Source organism: Hyla sarda, unplaced genomic scaffold, assembly GCF_029499605.1.
Source record: "Hyla sarda isolate aHylSar1 unplaced genomic scaffold, aHylSar1.hap1 scaffold_1713, whole genome shotgun sequence".
Lineage (NCBI taxonomy): Eukaryota > Metazoa > Chordata > Amphibia > Anura > Hylidae > Hyla > Hyla sarda.
Genome location: NW_026608353.1, coordinates 18,721 through 40,786, shown reverse-complemented (window position 1 = coordinate 40,786; position 22,066 = coordinate 18,721). Strand labels below are relative to the sequence as shown.

General features: G+C 46.0%; 9 non-coding genes across 9 annotated transcripts; all 9 read right to left on the bottom strand.

The window, feature by feature from the left end:
- Positions 1 to 1,985: 1,985 nt before the first annotated feature.
- LOC130312319 (U2 spliceosomal RNA) lies at positions 1,986 to 2,176 on the bottom strand. Its single transcript, XR_008860450.1, has one exon. It is a non-coding gene; the product is annotated as a U2 spliceosomal RNA (small nuclear RNA).
- A 2,089-nt stretch (positions 2,177 to 4,265) lies between these two features.
- Positions 4,266 to 4,456, bottom strand: LOC130312316 (U2 spliceosomal RNA). Its single transcript, XR_008860448.1, has one exon. It is a non-coding gene; the product is annotated as a U2 spliceosomal RNA (small nuclear RNA).
- A 2,041-nt stretch (positions 4,457 to 6,497) lies between these two features.
- Positions 6,498 to 6,688, bottom strand: LOC130312315 (U2 spliceosomal RNA). The gene has a single exon (XR_008860447.1). It is a non-coding gene; the product is annotated as a U2 spliceosomal RNA (small nuclear RNA).
- A 2,077-nt stretch (positions 6,689 to 8,765) lies between these two features.
- LOC130312314 (U2 spliceosomal RNA) lies at positions 8,766 to 8,956 on the bottom strand. Its single transcript, XR_008860446.1, has one exon. It is a non-coding gene; the product is annotated as a U2 spliceosomal RNA (small nuclear RNA).
- A 2,086-nt stretch (positions 8,957 to 11,042) lies between these two features.
- LOC130312313 (U2 spliceosomal RNA) lies at positions 11,043 to 11,233 on the bottom strand. Its single transcript, XR_008860445.1, has one exon. It is a non-coding gene; the product is annotated as a U2 spliceosomal RNA (small nuclear RNA).
- Positions 11,234 to 13,320: 2,087 nt separating this feature from the next.
- LOC130312312 (U2 spliceosomal RNA) lies at positions 13,321 to 13,511 on the bottom strand. Its single transcript, XR_008860444.1, has one exon. It is a non-coding gene; the product is annotated as a U2 spliceosomal RNA (small nuclear RNA).
- Positions 13,512 to 15,601: 2,090 nt separating this feature from the next.
- LOC130312311 (U2 spliceosomal RNA) lies at positions 15,602 to 15,792 on the bottom strand. Its single transcript, XR_008860442.1, has one exon. It is a non-coding gene; the product is annotated as a U2 spliceosomal RNA (small nuclear RNA).
- Positions 15,793 to 17,883: 2,091 nt separating this feature from the next.
- On the bottom strand, positions 17,884 to 18,074 carry LOC130312310 (U2 spliceosomal RNA). The gene has a single exon (XR_008860441.1). It is a non-coding gene; the product is annotated as a U2 spliceosomal RNA (small nuclear RNA).
- Positions 18,075 to 20,178: 2,104 nt separating this feature from the next.
- LOC130312309 (U2 spliceosomal RNA) lies at positions 20,179 to 20,369 on the bottom strand. The gene has a single exon (XR_008860440.1). It is a non-coding gene; the product is annotated as a U2 spliceosomal RNA (small nuclear RNA).
- Between the last annotated feature and the right edge of the window lie 1,697 nt (positions 20,370 to 22,066).

Sequence of the window (22,066 nt, the reverse complement as noted above, 5' to 3'; positions counted from 1 at the left end):
ACTGCTTGCTGTCAGGGAGGCTGCCAGACAATTTTCCATGCACACTCTGGGCTGGGGGGCAGTCAACCACCAGTACACACAGCAGAACCTAAACCCATACCATTATTGCTAAGCAGCAAGACAGGGGCCCATTGCACTCCCACGGGGCCTTTTTAAATGCAATCCATAACCCGGATTTGCCAGGAACCCTTCTTACTCCTCCTACTTGCATGTGACACTGGGCTTAGGATCTGCATAGGAAACACACACACAAGCACACACCTACCTTTGTTGCCTGCAGATGCCTCCTTGGCTGTCCCCAAACGGTATCAAACCAACACCCGCGGGAAGCTGTAAGCATAGAGGACATGCCTGCACCCCATTGGACTTACCTGTGTGGGTTAAATCCGGGTTATTTGACAACCTATGGCGGTGATGGTTCTGCTCAGGCAGAGCAGTGCTGATGCTCCTCATAAAGCTGTCGCTGCTGTGAAGGTTCTAGGTGACATCACAAATCCCTTTGGTTACATACACAACAAAGCTGGGTTGTTGTTGTTTACACTCTGCAAGGCCTGTGGAAGTGAGTGACATCATAGCACTGTAGTTCTGAGGGTTCAAGATGGATGCAACAATCTCCTGTTGCTTCTATGAAGGCCGTAATAGACGACATCACCAAACAGCTCCATAGTCACATACACAGCAAAGGAGAGATGTTGTTTACACCTAGTGATGTCAGTGGTATTGAGTGACATCACAGCACAGTGCTAAGGCTCCTGGGCCTGGACACAGCAGCGGCTGCAATATCTCAACGGAGAATACGTTTATATCTATGTGTGTGTGTGCGCATATATATATATATATATATATATATATATATATATATATATATTTCTCCGCCGAAATCACTTTTAAACCCATTTCCACCTTTTTTTCCCTTCTCTTCCTCTTACTTTTTTTTCACGTTTTTTTACGTTTTTCTCCTTTTCGCCTCTTTTCTGGGCGTATTATTCTTCTTTTTCTTCTTTTTTTTCGTCTAATGCATACCCCATCAGTGCAGCAATGCTTATTCAATACCGCCAGCAGATGGAGACACTGGGGGATAATTTTCTAAGGATTTATACTGATTTTTCCTGTCTGAATTTGTCGCACAGAAAGTTGCAGGCCAAATATGTGTGACATTTCTGCGACTTTAGCTTCTAGAGCATTTTTACAACATTATACATAGGTGCTGAATACATAAAAAGCGACTGTTCAGCGACAGACAAGTCGCATCGGCTGAAAGTAGGCCAGAATGTCAGTCCATGTTGGAGCAGGTTTAGATACAGTCTAAAGCATAGATCTCAAAGTCTGTGCACAGAATTTAGCAAGGGCCTCGCACCTTCTGATGCATCAGGTAGGTGCACAATAGCATAGCCTAACCCTCTGTACTTTGGTCTATATTGATGCGGGACATAGACAGCCAGCTGATGACCAATCCATTAGTGCAATGGATGGCTGGAAGCATTTGTCTTTGCCTTTGCAATACCACAGAAGCAATGCATGGTCAATGTACAGCAATGACACACCTGTGTGAACAGCCAGGAGACCCCCCCCCATGTTATGTTACATAGTTACATAGTTAGTACGGTCGAAAAAAGACATATGTCCATCACGTTCAACCAGGGAATTAAGGGGTAGGGGTGTGGCGCGATATTGGGGAAGGGATGAGATTTTATATTTCTTCATAAGCATTAATCTTATTTTGTCAATTAGGAACATTCAGCACCCACCCGCTATCAAGGCAGCTGCCTATCATGTCATGCCCTACCTGCACAGGTGTGCTGGCTACTCAAATGATCCAATTAAGGAGGCCATTTAGTCAGCAGCAGCAGAAGTCCTGTGCCTGGACGCTCCAACAGGGGCCAGACACAAGCAGAAGCAGCAGAAGCAGCAGCAGCACCACCTTTTGTTTTTTGGCTGCAGCAGCAGCAATGAAAGTAGGAATCTTTCTTTTTAACCCTGTAAGGGGGTGGTGCACTGTACCCGAAGATACTGCCATATCGGGTCAATGCATAGGGCGACGGAAGCAAGCTTCGAAATCGGCCCCCGTTCTCAAAAATCCATTTAATATATGGTCCCCAGATAGGGGACGTATCAGATATTAAACTGATAAGAACAGATACTACACTTGATCTTAGCCAAAAGGCCGAGAAGCGATAACCGTGAAAGGGGCGGGCCCAACAAGGTCCCCTTCATGGGCACTATCACTGCTTGCTGTCAGGGAGGCTGCCAGACAATTTTCCATGCACACTCTGGGCTGGGGGGCAGTCAACCACCAGTACACACAGCAGAACCTAAACCCATACCATTATTGCTAAGCAGCAAGACAGGGGCCCATTGCACTCCCACGGGGCCTTTTTAAATGCAATCCATAACCCGGATTTGCCAGGAACCCTTCTTACTCCTCCTACTTGCATGTGACACTGGGCTTAGGATCTGCATAGGAAACACACACACAAGCACACACCTACCTTTGTTGCCTGCAGATGCCTCCTTGGCTGTCCCCAAACGGTATCAAACCAACACCCACGGGAAGCTGTAAGCATAGAGGACATGCCTGCACCCCATTGGACTTACCTGTGTGGGTTAAATCCGGGTTATTTGACAACCTATGGCGGTGATGGTTCTGCTCAGGCAGAGCAGTGCTGATGCTCCTCATAAAGCTGTCGCTGCTGTGAAGGTTCTAGGTGACATCACAAATCCCTTTGGTTACATACACAACAAAGCTGGGTTGTTGTTGTTTACACTCTGCAAGGCCTGTGGAAGTGAGTGACATCATAGCACTGTAGTTCTGAGGGTTCAAGATGGATGCAACAATCTCCTGTTGCTTCTATGAAGGCCGTAATAGACGACATCACCAAACAGCTCCATAGTCACATACACAGCAAAGGAGAGATGTTGTTTACACCTAGTGATGTCAGTGGTATTGAGTGACATCACAGCACAGTGCTAAGGCTCCTGGGCCTGGACACAGCAGCGGCTGCAATATCTCAACGGAGAATACGTTTATATCTATGTGTGTGTGTGCGCATATATATATATATATATATATATATATATATATATATATATATATATTTCTCCGCCGAAATCACTTTTAAACCCATTTCCACCTTTTTTTCCCTTCTCTTCCTCTTACTTTTTTTTCACGTTTTTTTACGTTTTTCTCCTTTTCGCCTCTTTTCTGGGCGTATTATTCTTCTTTTTCTTCTTTTTTTTCGTCTAATGCATACCCCATCAGTGCAGCAATGCTTATTCAATACCGCCAGCAGATGGAGACACTGGGGGATAATTTTCTAAGGATTTATACTGATTTTTCCTGTCTGAATTTGTCGCACAGAAAGTTGCAGGCCAAATATGTGTGACATTTCTGCGACTTTAGCTTCTAGAGCATTTTTACAACATTATACATAGGTGCTGAATACATAAAAAGCGACTGTTCAGCGACAGACAAGTCGCATCGGCTGAAAGTAGGCCAGAATGTCAGTCCATGTTGGAGCAGGTTTAGATACAGTCTAAAGCATAGATCTCAAAGTCTGTGCACAGAATTTAGCAAGGGCCTCGCACCTTCTGATGCATCAGGTAGGTGCACAATAGCATAGCCTAACCCTCTGTACTTTGGTCTATATTGATGCGGGACATAGACAGCCAGCTGATGACCAATCCATTAGTGCAATGGATGGCTGGAAGCATTTGTCTTTGCCTTTGCAATACCACAGAAGCAATGCATGGTCAATGTACAGCAATGACACACCTGTGTGAACAGCCAGGAGACCCCCCCCCCCCCCCCATGTTATGTTACATAGTTACATAGTTAGTACGGTCGAAAAAAGACATATGTCCATCACGTTCAACCAGGGAATTAAGGGGTAGGGGTGTGGCGCGATATTGGGGAAGGGATGAGATTTTATATTTCTTCATAAGCATTAATCTTATTTTGTCAATTAGGAACATTCAGCACCCACCCGCTATCAAGGCAGCTGCCTATCATGTCATGCCCTACCTGCACAGGTGTGCTGGCTACTCAAATGATCCAATTAAGGAGGCCATTTAGTCAGCAGCAGCAGAAGTCCTGTGCCTGGACGCTCCAACAGGGGCCAGACACAAGCAGAAGCAGCAGAAGCAGCAGCAGCACCACCTTTTGTTTTTTGGCTGCAGCAGCAGCAAGGCCCACAGGGCTGGCTAGCTGGCTAGCCAGCAAGCAGGTAGCAATGAAAGTAGGAATCTTTCTTTTTAACCCTGTAAGGGGGTGGTGCACTGTACCCGAAGATACTGCCATATCGGGTCAATGCATAGGGCGACGGAAGCAAGCTTCGAAATCGGCCCCCGTTCTCAAAAATCCATTTAATATATGGTCCCCAGATAGGGGACGTATCAGATATTAAACTGATAAGAACAGATACTACACTTGATCTTAGCCAAAAGGCCGAGAAGCGATAACCGTGAAAGGGGCGGGCCCAACAAGGTCCCCTTCATGGGCACTATCACTGCTTGCTGTCAGGGAGGCTGCCAGACAATTTTCCATGCACACTCTGGGCTGGGGGGCAGTCAACCACCAGTACACACAGCAGAACCTAAACCCATACCATTATTGCTAAGCAGCAAGACAGGGGCCCATTGCACTCCCACGGGGCCTTTTTAAATGCAATCCATAACCCGGATTTGCCAGGAACCCTTCTTACTCCTCCTACTTGCATGTGACACTGGGCTTAGGATCTGCATAGGAAACACACACACAAGCACACACCTACCTTTGTTGCCTGCAGATGCCTCCTTGGCTGTCCCCAAACGGTATCAAACCAACACCCACGGGAAGCTGTAAGCATAGAGGACATGCCTGCACCCCATTGGACTTACCTGTGTGGGTTAAATCCGGGTTATTTGACAACCTATGGCGGTGATGGTTCTGCTCAGGCAGAGCAGTGCTGATGCTCCTCATAAAGCTGTCGCTGCTGTGAAGGTTCTAGGTGACATCACAAATCCCTTTGGTTACATACACAACAAAGCTGGGTTGTTGTTGTTTACACTCTGCAAGGCCTGTGGAAGTGAGTGACATCATAGCACTGTAGTTCTGAGGGTTCAAGATGGATGCAACAATCTCCTGTTGCTTCTATGAAGGCCGTAATAGACGACATCACCAAACAGCTCCATAGTCACATACACAGCAAAGGAGAGATGTTGTTTACACCTAGTGATGTCAGTGGTATTGAGTGACATCACAGCACAGTGCTAAGGCTCCTGGGCCTGGACACAGCAGCGGCTGCAATATCTCAACGGAGAATACGTTTATATCTATGTGTGTGTGTGCGCATATATATATATATATATATATATATATATATATATATATATATATAAATATTTCTCCGCCGAAATCACTTTTAAACCCATTTCCACCTTTTTTTCCCTTCTCTTCCTCTTACTTTTTTTTCACGTTTTTTTACGTTTTTCTCCTTTTCGCCTCTTTTCTGGGCGTATTATTCTTCTTTTTCTTCTTTTTTTTCGTCTAATGCATACCCCATCAGTGCAGCAATGCTTATTCAATACCGCCAGCAGATGGAGACACTGGGGGATAATTTTCTAAGGATTTATACTGATTTTTCCTGTCTGAATTTGTCGCACAGAAAGTTGCAGGCCAAATATGTGTGACATTTCTGCGACTTTAGCTTCTAGAGCATTTTTACAACATTATACATAGGTGCTGAATACATAAAAAGCGACTGTTCAGCGACAGACAAGTCGCATCGGCTGAAAGTAGGCCAGAATGTCAGTCCATGTTGGAGCAGGTTTAGATACAGTCTAAAGCATAGATCTCAAAGTCTGTGCACAGAATTTAGCAAGGGCCTCGCACCTTCTGATGCATCAGGTAGGTGCACAATAGCATAGCCTAACCCTCTGTACTTTGGTCTATATTGATGCGGGACATAGACAGCCAGCTGATGACCAATCCATTAGTGCAATGGATGGCTGGAAGCATTTGTCTTTGCCTTTGCAATACCACAGAAGCAATGCATGGTCAATGTACAGCAATGACACACCTGTGTGAACAGCCAGGAGACCCCCCCCCATGTTATGTTACATAGTTACATAGTTAGTACGGTCGAAAAAAGACATATGTCCATCACGTTCAACCAGGGAATTAAGGGGTAGGGGTGTGGCGTGATATTGGGGAAGGGATGAGATTTTATATTTCTTCATAAGCATTAATCTTATTTTGTCAATTAGGAACATTCAGCACCCACCCGCTATCAAGGCAGCTGCCTATCATGTCATGCCCTACCTGCACAGGTGTGCTGGCTACTCAAATGATCCAATTAAGGAGGCCATTTAGTCAGCAGCAGCAGAAGTCCTGTGCCTGGACGCTCCAACAGGGGCCAGACACAAGCAGAAGCAGCAGAAGCAGCAGCAGCACCACCTTTTGTTTTTTGGCTGCAGCAGCAGCAATGAAAGTAGGAATCTTTCTTTTTAACCCTGTAAGGGGGTGGTGCACTGTACCCGAAGATACTGCCATATCGGGTCAATGCATAGGGCGACGGAAGCAAGCTTCGAAATCGGCCCCCGTTCTCAAAAATCCATTTAATATATGGTCCCCAGATAGGGGACGTATCAGATATTAAACTGATAAGAACAGATACTACACTTGATCTTAGCCAAAAGGCCGAGAAGCGATAACCGTGAAAGGGGCGGGCCCAACAAGGTCCCCTTCATGGGCACTATCACTGCTTGCTGTCAGGGAGGCTGCCAGACAATTTTCCATGCACACTCTGGGCTGGGGGGCAGTCAACCACCAGTACACACAGCAGAACCTAAACCCATACCATTATTGCTAAGCAGCAAGACAGGGGCCCATTGCACTCCCACGGGGCCTTTTTAAATGCAATCCATAACCCGGATTTGCCAGGAACCCTTCTTACTCCTCCTACTTGCATGTGACACTGGGCTTAGGATCTGCATAGGAAACACACACACAAGCACACACCTACCTTTGTTGCCTGCAGATGCCTCCTTGGCTGTCCCCAAACGGTATCAAACCAACACCCACGGGAAGCTGTAAGCATAGAGGACATGCCTGCACCCCATTGGACTTACCTGTGTGGGTTAAATCCGGGTTATTTGACAACCTATGGCGGTGATGGTTCTGCTCAGGCAGAGCAGTGCTGATGCTCCTCATAAAGCTGTCGCTGCTGTGAAGGTTCTAGGTGACATCACAAATCCCTTTGGTTACATACACAACAAAGCTGGGTTGTTGTTGTTTACACTCTGCAAGGCCTGTGGAAGTGAGTGACATCATAGCACTGTAGTTCTGAGGGTTCAAGATGGATGCAACAATCTCCTGTTGCTTCTATGAAGGCCGTAATAGACGACATCACCAAACAGCTCCATAGTCACATACACAGCAAAGGAGAGATGTTGTTTACACCTAGTGATGTCAGTGGTATTGAGTGACATCACAGCACAGTGCTAAGGCTCCTGGGCCTGGACACAGCAGCGGCTGCAATATCTCAACGGAGAATACGTTTATATCTATGTGTGTGTGTGCGCATATATATATATATATATATATATATATATATATATATATTTCTCCGCCGAAATCACTTTTAAACCCATTTCCACCTTTTTTTCCCTTCTCTTCCTCTTACTTTTTTTTCACGTTTTTTTACGTTTTTCTCCTTTTCGCCTCTTTTCTGGGCGTATTATTCTTCTTTTTCTTCTTTTTTTTCGTCTAATGCATACCCCATCAGTGCAGCAATGCTTATTCAATACCGCCAGCAGATGGAGACACTGGGGGATAATTTTCTAAGGATTTATACTGATTTTTCCTGTCTGAATTTGTCGCACAGAAAGTTGCAGGCCAAATATGTGTGACATTTCTGCGACTTTAGCTTCTAGAGCATTTTTACAACATTATACATAGGTGCTGAATACATAAAAAGCGACTGTTCAGCGACAGACAAGTCGCATCGGCTGAAAGTAGGCCAGAATGTCAGTCCATGTTGGAGCAGGTTTAGATACAGTCTAAAGCATAGATCTCAAAGTCTGTGCACAGAATTTAGCAAGGGCCTCGCACCTTCTGATGCATCAGGTAGGTGCACAATAGCATAGCCTAACCCTCTGTACTTTGGTCTATATTGATGCGGGACATAGACAGCCAGCTGATGACCAATCCATTAGTGCAATGGATGGCTGGAAGCATTTGTCTTTGCCTTTGCAATACCACAGAAGCAATGCATGGTCAATGTACAGCAATGACACACCTGTGTGAACAGCCAGGAGACCCCCCCCCCCCCCCCCCCCCATGTTATGTTACATAGTTACATAGTTAGTACGGTCGAAAAAAGACATATGTCCATCACGTTCAACCAGGGAATTAAGGGGTAGGGGTGTGGCGCGATATTGGGGAAGGGATGAGATTTTATATTTCTTCATAAGCATTAATCTTATTTTGTCAATTAGGAACATTCAGCACCCACCCGCTATCAAGGCAGCTGCCTATCATGTCATGCCCTACCTGCACAGGTGTGCTGGCTACTCAAATGATCCAATTAAGGAGGCCATTTAGTCAGCAGCAGCAGAAGTCCTGTGCCTGGACGCTCCAACAGGGGCCAGACACAAGCAGAAGCAGCAGCAGCACCACCTTTTGTTTTTTGGCTGCAGCAGCAGCAAGGCCCACAGGGCTGGCTAGCTGGCTAGCCAGCAAGCAGGTAGCAATGAAAGTAGGAATCTTTCTTTTTAACCCTGTAAGGGGGTGGTGCACTGTACCCGAAGATACTGCCATATCGGGTCAATGCATAGGGCGACGGAAGCAAGCTTCGAAATCGGCCCCCGTTCTCAAAAATCCATTTAATATATGGTCCCCAGATAGGGGACGTATCAGATATTAAACTGATAAGAACAGATACTACACTTGATCTTAGCCAAAAGGCCGAGAAGCGATAACCGTGAAAGGGGCGGGCCCAACAAGGTCCCCTTCATGGGCACTATCACTGCTTGCTGTCAGGGAGGCTGCCAGACAATTTTCCATGCACACTCTGGGCTGGGGGGCAGTCAACCACCAGTACACACAGCAGAACCTAAACCCATACCATTATTGCTAAGCAGCAAGACAGGGGCCCATTGCACTCCCACGGGGCCTTTTTAAATGCAATCCATAACCCGGATTTGCCAGGAACCCTTCTTACTCCTCCTACTTGCATGTGACACTGGGCTTAGGATCTGCATAGGAAACACACACACAAGCACACACCTACCTTTGTTGCCTGCAGATGCCTCCTTGGCTGTCCCCAAACGGTATCAAACCAACACCCACGGGAAGCTGTAAGCATAGAGGACATGCCTGCACCCCATTGGACTTACCTGTGTGGGTTAAATCCGGGTTATTTGACAACCTATGGCGGTGATGGTTCTGCTCAGGCAGAGCAGTGCTGATGCTCCTCATAAAGCTGTCGCTGCTGTGAAGGTTCTAGGTGACATCACAAATCCCTTTGGTTACATACACAACAAAGCTGGGTTGTTGTTGTTTACACTCTGCAAGGCCTGTGGAAGTGAGTGACATCATAGCACTGTAGTTCTGAGGGTTCAAGATGGATGCAACAATCTCCTGTTGCTTCTATGAAGGCCGTAATAGACGACATCACCAAACAGCTCCATAGTCACATACACAGCAAAGGAGAGATGTTGTTTACACCTAGTGATGTCAGTGGTATTGAGTGACATCACAGCACAGTGCTAAGGCTCCTGGGCCTGGACACAGCAGCGGCTGCAATATCTCAACGGAGAATACGTTTATATCTATGTGTGTGTGTGCGCATATATATATATATATATATATATATATATATATATATATATATATATTTCTCCGCCGAAATCACTTTTAAACCCATTTCCACCTTTTTTTCCCTTCTCTTCCTCTTACTTTTTTTTCACGTTTTTTTACGTTTTTCTCCTTTTCGCCTCTTTTCTGGGCGTATTATTCTTCTTTTTCTTCTTTTTTTTCGTCTAATGCATACCCCATCAGTGCAGCAATGCTTATTCAATACCGCCAGCAGATGGAGACACTGGGGGATAATTTTCTAAGGATTTATACTGATTTTTCCTGTCTGAATTTGTCGCACAGAAAGTTGCAGGCCAAATATGTGTGACATTTCTGCGACTTTAGCTTCTAGAGCATTTTTACAACATTATACATAGGTGCTGAATACATAAAAAGCGACTGTTCAGCGACAGACAAGTCGCATCGGCTGAAAGTAGGCCAGAATGTCAGTCCATGTTGGAGCAGGTTTAGATACAGTCTAAAGCATAGATCTCAAAGTCTGTGCACAGAATTTAGCAAGGGCCTCGCACCTTCTGATGCATCAGGTAGGTGCACAATAGCATAGCCTAACCCTCTGTACTTTGGTCTATATTGATGCGGGACATAGACAGCCAGCTGATGACCAATCCATTAGTGCAATGGATGGCTGGAAGCATTTGTCTTTGCCTTTGCAATACCACAGAAGCAATGCATGGTCAATGTACAGCAATGACACACCTGTGTGAACAGCCAGGAGACCCCCCCCCCCCCATGTTATGTTACATAGTTACATAGTTAGTACGGTCGAAAAAAGACATATGTCCATCACGTTCAACCAGGGAATTAAGGGGTAGGGGTGTGGCGCGATATTGGGGAAGGGATGAGATTTTATATTTCTTCATAAGCATTAATCTTATTTTGTCAATTAGGAACATTCAGCACCCACCCGCTATCAAGGCAGCTGCCTATCATGTCATGCCCTACCTGCACAGGTGTGCTGGCTACTCAAATGATCCAATTAAGGAGGCCATTTAGTCAGCAGCAGCAGAAGTCCTGTGCCTGGACGCTCCAACAGGGGCCAGACACAAGCAGAAGCAGCAGAAGCAGCAGCAGCACCACCTTTTGTTTTTTGGCTGCAGCAGCAGCAAGGCCCACAGGGCTGGCTAGCTGGCTAGCCAGCAAGCAGGTAGCAATGAAAGTAGGAATCTTTCTTTTTAACCCTGTAAGGGGGTGGTGCACTGTACCCGAAGATACTGCCATATCGGGTCAATGCATAGGGCGACGGAAGCAAGCTTCGAAATCGGCCCCCGTTCTCAAAAATCCATTTAATATATGGTCCCCAGATAGGGGACGTATCAGATATTAAACTGATAAGAACAGATACTACACTTGATCTTAGCCAAAAGGCCGAGAAGCGATAACCGTGAAAGGGGCGGGCCCAACAAGGTCCCCTTCATGGGCACTATCACTGCTTGCTGTCAGGGAGGCTGCCAGACAATTTTCCATGCACACTCTGGGCTGGGGGGCAGTCAACCACCAGTACACACAGCAGAACCTAAACCCATACCATTATTGCTAAGCAGCAAGACAGGGGCCCATTGCACTCCCACGGGGCCTTTTTAAATGCAATCCATAACCCGGATTTGCCAGGAACCCTTCTTACTCCTCCTACTTGCATGTGACACTGGGCTTAGGATCTGCATAGGAAACACACACACAAGCACACACCTACCTTTGTTGCCTGCAGATGCCTCCTTGGCTGTCCCCAAACGGTATCAAACCAACACCCACGGGAAGCTGTAAGCATAGAGGACATGCCTGCACCCCATTGGACTTACCTGTGTGGGTTAAATCCGGGTTATTTGACAACCTATGGCGGTGATGGTTCTGCTCAGGCAGAGCAGTGCTGATGCTCCTCATAAAGCTGTCGCTGCTGTGAAGGTTCTAGGTGACATCACAAATCCCTTTGGTTACATACACAACAAAGCTGGGTTGTTGTTGTTTACACTCTGCAAGGCCTGTGGAAGTGAGTGACATCATAGCACTGTAGTTCTGAGGGTTCAAGATGGATGCAACAATCTCCTGTTGCTTCTATGAAGGCCGTAATAGACGACATCACCAAACAGCTCCATAGTCACATACACAGCAAAGGAGAGATGTTGTTTACACCTAGTGATGTCAGTGGTATTGAGTGACATCACAGCACAGTGCTAAGGCTCCTGGGCCTGGACACAGCAGCGGCTGCAATATCTCAACGGAGAATACGTTTATATCTATGTGTGTGTGTGCGCATATATATATATATATATATATATATATATATATATATATATATTTCTCCGCCGAAATCACTTTTAAACCCATTTCCACCTTTTTTTCCCTTCTCTTCCTCTTACTTTTTTTTCACGTTTTTTTACGTTTTTCTCCTTTTCGCCTCTTTTCTGGGCGTATTATTCTTCTTTTTCTTCTTTTTTTTCGTCTAATGCATACCCCATCAGTGCAGCAATGCTTATTCAATACCGCCAGCAGATGGAGACACTGGGGGATAATTTTCTAAGGATTTATACTGATTTTTCCTGTCTGAATTTGTCGCACAGAAAGTTGCAGGCCAAATATGTGTGACATTTCTGCGACTTTAGCTTCTAGAGCATTTTTACAACATTATACATAGGTGCTGAATACATAAAAAGCGACTGTTCAGCGACAGACAAGTCGCATCGGCTGAAAGTAGGCCAGAATGTCAGTCCATGTTGGAGCAGGTTTAGATACAGTCTAAAGCATAGATCTCAAAGTCTGTGCACAGAATTTAGCAAGGGCCTCGCACCTTCTGATGCATCAGGTAGGTGCACAATAGCATAGCCTAACCCTCTGTACTTTGGTCTATATTGATGCGGGACATAGACAGCCAGCTGATGACCAATCCATTAGTGCAATGGATGGCTGGAAGCATTTGTCTTTGCCTTTGCAATACCACAGAAGCAATGCATGGTCAATGTACAGCAATGACACACCTGTGTGAACAGCCAGGAGACCCCCCCCCCCCCCCCCCATGTTATGTTACATAGTTACATAGTTAGTACGGTCGAAAAAAGACATATGTCCATCACGTTCAACCAGTGAATTAAGGGGTAGGGGTGTGGCGCGATATTGGGGAAGGGATGAGATTTTATATTTCTTCATAAGCATTAATCTTATTTTGTCAATTAGGAACATTCAGCACCCACCCGCTATCAAGGCAGCTGCCTATCATGTCATGCCCTACCTGCACAGGTGTGCTGGCTACTCAAATGATCCAATTAAGGAGGCCATTTAGTCAGCAGCAGCAGAAGTCCTGTGCCTGGACGCTCCAACAGGGGCCAGACACAAGCAGAAGCAGCAGAAGCAGCAGCAGCACCACCTTTTGTTTTTTGGCTGCAGCAGCAGCAAGGCCCACAGGGCTGGCTAGCTGGCTAGCCAGCAAGCAGGTAGCAATGAAAGTAGGAATCTTTCTTTTTAACCCTGTAAGGGGGTGGTGCACTGTACCCGAAGATACTGCCATATCGGGTCAATGCATAGGGCGACGGAAGCAAGCTTCGAAATCGGCCCCCGTTCTCAAAAATCCATTTAATATATGGTCCCCAGATAGGGGACGTATCAGATATTAAACTGATAAGAACAGATACTACACTTGATCTTAGCCAAAAGGCCGAGAAGCGATAACCGTGAAAGGGGCGGGCCCAACAAGGTCCCCTTCATGGGCACTATCACTGCTTGCTGTCAGGGAGGCTGCCAGACAATTTTCCATGCACACTCTGGGCTGGGGGGCAGTCAACCACCAGTACACACAGCAGAACCTAAACCCATACCATTATTGCTAAGCAGCAAGACAGGGGCCCATTGCACTCCCACGGGGCCTTTTTAAATGCAATCCATAACCCGGATTTGCCAGGAACCCTTCTTACTCCTCCTACTTGCATGTGACACTGGGCTTAGGATCTGCATAGGAAACACACACACAAGCACACACCTACCTTTGTTGCCTGCAGATGCCTCCTTGGCTGTCCCCAAACGGTATCAAACCAACACCCACGGGAAGCTGTAAGCATAGAGGACATGCCTGCACCCCATTGGACTTACCTGTGTGGGTTAAATCCGGGTTATTTGACAACCTATGGCGGTGATGGTTCTGCTCAGGCAGAGCAGTGCTGATGCTCCTCATAAAGCTGTCGCTGCTGTGAAGGTTCTAGGTGACATCACAAATCCCTTTGGTTACATACACAACAAAGCTGGGTTGTTGTTGTTTACACTCTGCAAGGCCTGTGGAAGTGAGTGACATCATAGCACTGTAGTTCTGAGGGTTCAAGATGGATGCAACAATCTCCTGTTGCTTCTATGAAGGCCGTAATAGACGACATCACCAAACAGCTCCATAGTCACATACACAGCAAAGGAGAGATGTTGTTTACACCTAGTGATGTCAGTGGTATTGAGTGACATCACAGCACAGTGCTAAGGCTCCTGGGCCTGGACACAGCAGCGGCTGCAATATCTCAACGGAGAATACGTTTATATCTATGTGTGTGTGTGCGCATATATATATATAATATATATATATATATATATATATATATATATATTTCTCCGCCGAAATCACTTTTAAACCCATTTCCACCTTTTTTTCCCTTCTCTTCCTCTTACTTTTTTTTCACGTTTTTTTACGTTTTTCTCCTTTTCGCCTCTTTTCTGGGCGTATTATTCTTCTTTTTCTTCTTTTTTTTCGTCTAATGCATACCCCATCAGTGCAGCAATGCTTATTCAATACCGCCAGCAGATGGAGACACTGGGGGATAATTTTCTAAGGATTTATACTGATTTTTCCTGTCTGAATTTGTCGCACAGAAAGTTGCAGGCCAAATATGTGTGACATTTCTGCGACTTTAGCTTCTAGAGCATTTTTACAACATTATACATAGGTGCTGAATACATAAAAAGCGACTGTTCAGCGACAGACAAGTCGCATCGGCTGAAAGTAGGCCAGAATGTCAGTCCATGTTGGAGCAGGTTTAGATACAGTCTAAAGCATAGATCTCAAAGTCTGTGCACAGAATTTAGCAAGGGCCTCGCACCTTCTGATGCATCAGGTAGGTGCACAATAGCATAGCCTAACCCTCTGTACTTTGGTCTATATTGATGCGGGACATAGACAGCCAGCTGATGACCAATCCATTAGTGCAATGGATGGCTGGAAGCATTTGTCTTTGCCTTTGCAATACCACAGAAGCAATGCATGGTCAATGTACAGCAATGACACACCTGTGTGAACAGCCAGGAGACCCCCCCCCCCCCCCCCCATGTTATGTTACATAGTTACATAGTTAGTACGGTCGAAAAAAGACATATGTCCATCACGTTCAACCAGGGAATTAAGGGGTAGGGGTGTGGCGCGATATTGGGGAAGGGATGAGATTTTATATTTCTTCATAAGCATTAATCTTATTTTGTCAATTAGGAACATTCAGCACCCACCCGCTATCAAGGCAGCTGCCTATCATGTCATGCCCTACCTGCACAGGTGTGCTGGCTACTCAAATGATCCAATTAAGGAGGCCATTTAGTCAGCAGCAGCAGAAGTCCTGTGCCTGGACGCTCCAACAGGGGCCAGACACAAGCAGAAGCAGCAGAAGCAGCAGCAGCACCACCTTTTGTTTTTTGGCTGCAGCAGCAGCAAGGCCCACAGGGCTGGCTAGCTGGCTAGCCAGCAAGCAGGTAGCAATGAAAGTAGGAATCTTTCTTTTTAACCCTGTAAGGGGGTGGTGCACTGTACCCGAAGATACTGCCATATCGGGTCAATGCATAGGGCGACGGAAGCAAGCTTCGAAATCGGCCCCCGTTCTCAAAAATCCATTTAATATATGGTCCCCAGATAGGGGACGTATCAGATATTAAACTGATAAGAACAGATACTACACTTGATCTTAGCCAAAAGGCCGAGAAGCGATAACCGTGAAAGGGGCGGGCCCAACAAGGTCCCCTTCATGGGCACTATCACTGCTTGCTGTCAGGGAGGCTGCCAGACAATTTTCCATGCACACTCTGGGCTGGGGGGCAGTCAACCACCAGTACACACAGCAGAACCTAAACCCATACCATTATTGCTAAGCAGCAAGACAGGGGCCCATTGCACTCCCACGGGGCCTTTTTAAATGCAATCCATAACCCGGATTTGCCAGGAACCCTTCTTACTCCTCCTACTTGCATGTGACACTGGGCTTAGGATCTGCATAGGAAACACACACACAAGCACACACCTACCTTTGTTGCCTGCAGATGCCTCCTTGGCTGTCCCCAAACGGTATCAAACCAACACCCAGGGAAGCTGTAAGCATAGAGGACATGCCTGCACCCCATTGGACTTACCTGTGTGGGTTAAATCCGGGTTATTTGACAACCTATGGCGGTGATGGTTCTGCTCAGGCAGAGCAGTGCTGATGCTCCTCATAAAGCTGTCGCTGCTGTGAAGGTTCTAGGTGACATCACAAATCCCTTTGGTTACATACACAACAAAGCTGGGTTGTTGTTGTTTACACTCTGCAAGGCCTGTGGAAGTGAGTGACATCATAGCACTGTAGTTCTGAGGGTTCAAGATGGATGCAACAATCTCCTGTTGCTTCTATGAAGGCCGTAATAGACGACATCACCAAACAGCTCCATAGTCACATACACAGCAAAGGAGAGATGTTGTTTACACCTAGTGATGTCAGTGGTATTGAGTGACATCACAGCACAGTGCTAAGGCTCCTGGGCCTGGACACAGCAGCGGCTGCAATATCTCAACGGAGAATACGTTTATATCTATGTGTGTGTGTGCGCATATATATATATATATATATATATATATATATATATATATATATATATTTCTCCGCCGAAATCACTTTTAAACCCATTTCCACCTTTTTTTCCCTTCTCTTCCTCTTACTTTTTTTTCACGTTTTTTTACGTTTTTCTCCTTTTCGCCTCTTTTCTGGGCGTATTATTCTTCTTTTTCTTCTTTTTTTTCGTCTAATGCATACCCCATCAGTGCAGCAATGCTTATTCAATACCGCCAGCAGATGGAGACACTGGGGGATAATTTTCTAAGGATTTATACTGATTTTTCCTGTCTGAATTTGTCGCACAGAAAGTTGCAGGCCAAATATGTGTGACATTTCTGCGACTTTAGCTTCTAGAGCATTTTTACAACATTATACATAGGTGCTGAATACATAAAAAGCGACTGTTCAGCGACAGACAAGTCGCATCGGCTGAAAGTAGGCCAGAATGTCAGTCCATGTTGGAGCAGGTTTAGATACAGTCTAAAGCATAGATCTCAAAGTCTGTGCACAGAATTTAGCAAGGGCCTCGCACCTTCTGATGCATCAGGTAGGTGCACAATAGCATAGCCTAACCCTCTGTACTTTGGTCTATATTGATGCGGGACATAGACAGCCAGCTGATGACCAATCCATTAGTGCAATGGATGGCTGGAAGCATTTGTCTTTGCCTTTGCAATACCACAGAAGCAATGCATGGTCAATGTACAGCAATGACACACCTGTGTGAACAGCCAGGAGACCCCCCCCCCCCCCCCCCCATGTTATGTTACATAGTTACATAGTTAGTACGGTCGAAAAAAGACATATGTCCATCACGTTCAACCAGGGAATTAAGGGGTAGGGGTGTGGCGCGATATTGGGGAAGGGATGAGATTTTATATTTCTTCATAAGCATTAATCTTATTTTGTCAATTAGGAACATTCAGCACCCACCCGCTATCAAGGCAGCTGCCTATCATGTCATGCCCTACCTGCACAGGTGTGCTGGCTACTCAAATGATCCAATTAAGGAGGCCATTTAGTCAGCAGCAGCAGAAGTCCTGTGCCTGGACGCTCCAACAGGGGCCAGACACAAGCAGAAGCAGCAGAAGCAGCAGCAGCACCACCTTTTGTTTTTTGGCTGCAGCAGCAGCAAGGCCCACAGGGCTGGCTAGCTGGCTAGCCAGCAAGCAGGTAGCAATGAAAGTAGGAATCTTTCTTTTTAACCCTGTAAGGGGGTGGTGCACTGTACCCGAAGATACTGCCATATCGGGTCAATGCATAGGGCGACGGAAGCAAGCTTCGAAATCGGCCCCCGTTCTCAAAAATCCATTTAATATATGGTCCCCAGATAGGGGACGTATCAGATATTAAACTGATAAGAACAGATACTACACTTGATCTTAGCCAAAAGGCCGAGAAGCGATAACCGTGAAAGGGGCGGGCCCAACAAGGTCCCCTTCATGGGCACTATCACTGCTTGCTGTCAGGGAGGCTGCCAGACAATTTTCCATGCACACTCTGGGCTGGGGGGCAGTCAACCACCAGTACACACAGCAGAACCTAAACCCATACCATTATTGCTAAGCAGCAAGACAGGGGCCCATTGCACTCCCACGGGGCCTTTTTAAATGCAATCCATAACCCGGATTTGCCAGGAACCCTTCTTACTCCTCCTACTTGCATGTGACACTGGGCTTAGGATCTGCATAGGAAACACACACACAAGCACACACCTACCTTTGTTGCCTGCAGATGCCTCCTTGGCTGTCCCCAAACGGTATCAAACCAACACCCACGGGAAGCTGTAAGCATAGAGGACATGCCTGCACCCCATTGGACTTACCTGTGTGGGTTAAATCCGGGTTATTTGACAACCTATGGCGGTGATGGTTCTGCTCAGGCAGAGCAGTGCTGATGCTCCTCATAAAGCTGTCGCTGCTGTGAAGGTTCTAGGTGACATCACAAATCCCTTTGGTTACATACACAACAAAGCTGGGTTGTTGTTGTTTACACTCTGCAAGGCCTGTGGAAGTGAGTGACATCATAGCACTGTAGTTCTGAGGGTTCAAGATGGATGCAACAATCTCCTGTTGCTTCTATGAAGGCCGTAATAGACGACATCACCAAACAGCTCCATAGTCACATACACAGCAAAGGAGAGATGTTGTTTACACCTAGTGATGTCGGTGGTATTGAGTGACATCACAGCACAGTGCTAAGGCTCCTGGGCCTGGACACAGCAGCGGCTGCAATATCTCAACGGAGAATACGTTTATATCTATGTGTGTGTGTGCGCATATATATATATATATATATATATATATATATATATATATATATATATATATATATATATTCTCCGCCGAAATCACTTTTAAACCCATTTCCACCTTTTTTTCCCTTCTCTTCCTCTTACTTTTTTTTCACGTTTTTTTACGTTTTTCTCCTTTTCGCCTCTTTTCTGGGCGTATTATTCTTCTTTTTCTTCTTTTTTTTCGTCTAATGCATACCCCATCAGTGCAGCAATGCTTATTCAATACCGCCAGCAGATGGAGACACTGGGGGATAATTTTCTAAGGATTTATACTGATTTTTCCTGTCTGAATTTGTCGCACAGAAAGTTGCAGGCCAAATATGTGTGACATTTCTGCGACTTTAGCTTCTAGAGCATTTTTACAACATTATACATAGGTGCTGAATACATAAAAAGCGACTGTTCAGCGACAGACAAGTCGCATCGGCTGAAAGTAGGCCAGAATGTCAGTCCATGTTGGAGCAGGTTTAGATACAGTCTAAAGCATAGATCTCAAAGTCTGTGCACAGAATTTAGCAAGGGCCTCGCACCTTCTGATGCATCAGGTAGGTGCACAATAGCATAGCCTAACCCTCTGTACTTTGGTCTATATTGATGCGGGACATAGACAGCCAGCTGATGACCAATCCATTAGTGCAATGGATGGCTGGAAGCATTTGTCTTTGCCTTTGCAATACCACAGAAGCAATGCATGGTCAATGTACAGCAATGACACACCTGTGTGAACAGCCAGGAGACCCCCCCCCCCCCCCCCCCCATGTTATGTTACATAGTTACATAGTTAGTACGGTCGAAAAAAGACATATGTCCATCACGTTCAACCAGGGAATTAAGGGGTAGGGGTGTGGCGCGATATTGGGGAAGGGATGAGATTTTATATTTCTTCATAAGCATTAATCTTATTTTGTCAATTAGGAACATTCAGCACCCACCCGCTATCAAGGCAGCTGCCTATCATGTCATGCCCTACCTGCACAGGTGTGCTGGCTACTCAAATGATCCAATTAAGGAGGCCATTTAGTCAGCAGCAGCAGAAGTCCTGTGCCTGGACGCTCCAACAGGGGCCAGACACAAGCAGAAGCAGCAGAAGCAGCAGCAGCACCACCTTTTGTTTTTTGGCTGCAGCAGCAGCAAGGCCCACAGGGCTGGCTAGCTGGCTAGCCAGCAAGCAGGTAGCAATGAAAGTAGGAATCTTTCTTTTTAACCCTGTAAGGGGGTGGTGCACTGTACCCGAAGATACTGCCATATCGGGTCAATGCATAGGGCGACGGAAGCAAGCTTCGAAATCGGCCCCCGTTCTCAAAAATCCATTTAATATATGGTCCCCAGATAGGGGACGTATCAGATATTAAACTGATAAGAACAGATACTACACTTGATCTTAGCCAAAAGGCCGAGAAGCGATAACCGTGAAAGGGGCGGGCCCAACAAGGTCCCCTTCATGGGCACTATCACTGCTTGCTGTCAGGGAGGCTGCCAGACAATTTTCCATGCACACTCTGGGCTGGGGGGCAGTCAACCACCAGTACACACAGCAGAACCTAAACCCATACCATTATTGCTAAGCAGCAAGACAGGGGCCCATTGCACTCCCACGGGGCCTTTTTAAATGCAATCCATAACCCGGATTTGCCAGGAACCCTTCTTACTCCTCCTACTTGCATGTGACACTGGGCTTAGGATCTGCATAGGAAACACACACACAAGCACACACCTACCTTTGTTGCCTGCAGATGCCTCCTTGGCTGTCCCCAAACGGTATCAAACCAACACCCACGGGAAGCTGTAAGCATAGAGGACATGCCTGCACCCCATTGGACTTACCTGTGTGGGTTAAATCCGGGTTATTTGACAACCTATGGCGGTGATGGTTCTGCTCAGGCAGAGCAGTGCTGATGCTCCTCATAAAGCTGTCGCTGCTGTGAAGGTTCTAGGTGACATCACAAATCCCTTTGGTTACATACACAACAAAGCTGGGTTGTTGTTGTTTACACTCTGCAAGGCCTGTGGAAGTGAGTGACATCATAGCACTGTAGTTCTGAGGGTTCAAGATGGATGCAACAATCTCCTGTTGCTTCTATGAAGGCCGTAATAGACGACATCACCAAACAGCTCCATAGTCACATACACAGCAAAGGAGAGATGTTGTTTACACCTAGTGATGTCAGTGGTATTGAGTGACATCACAGCACAGTGCTAAGGCTCCTGGGCCTGGACACAGCAGCGGCTGCAATATCTCAACGGAGAATACGTTTATATCTATGTGTGTGTGTGCGCATATATATATATATATATATATATATATATATATATATATATATATATTTCTCCGCCGAAATCACTTTTAAACCCATTTCCACCTTTTTTTCCCTTCTCTTCCTCTTACTTTTTTTTCACGTTTTTTTACGTTTTTCTCCTTTTCGCCTCTTTTCTGGGCGTATTATTCTTCTTTTTCTTCTTTTTTTTCGTCTAATGCATACCCCATCAGTGCAGCAATGCTTATTCAATACCGCCAGCAGATGGAGACACTGGGGGATAATTTTCTAAGGATTTATACTGATTTTTCCTGTCTGAATTTGTCGCACAGAAAGTTGCAGGCCAAATATGTGTGACATTTCTGCGACTTTAGCTTCTAGAGCATTTTTACAACATTATACATAGGTGCTGAATACATAAAAAGCGACTGTTCAGCGACAGACAAGTCGCATCGGCTGAAAGTAGGCCAGAATGTCAGTCCATGTTGGAGCAGGTTTAGATACAGTCTAAAGCATAGATCTCAAAGTCTGTGCACAGAATTTAGCAAGGGCCTCGCACCTTCTGATGCATCAGGTAGGTGCACAATAGCATAGCCTAACCCTCTGTACTTTGGTCTATATTGATGCGGGACATAGACAGCCAGCTGATGACCAATCCATTAGTGCAATGGATGGCTGGAAGCATTTGTCTTTGCCTTTGCAATACCACAGAAGCAATGCATGGTCAATGTACAGCAATGACACACCTGTGTGAACAGCCAGGAGACCCCCCCCCCCCCCCCCCATGTTATGTTACATAGTTACATAGTTAGTACGGTCGAAAAAAGACATATGTCCATCACGTTCA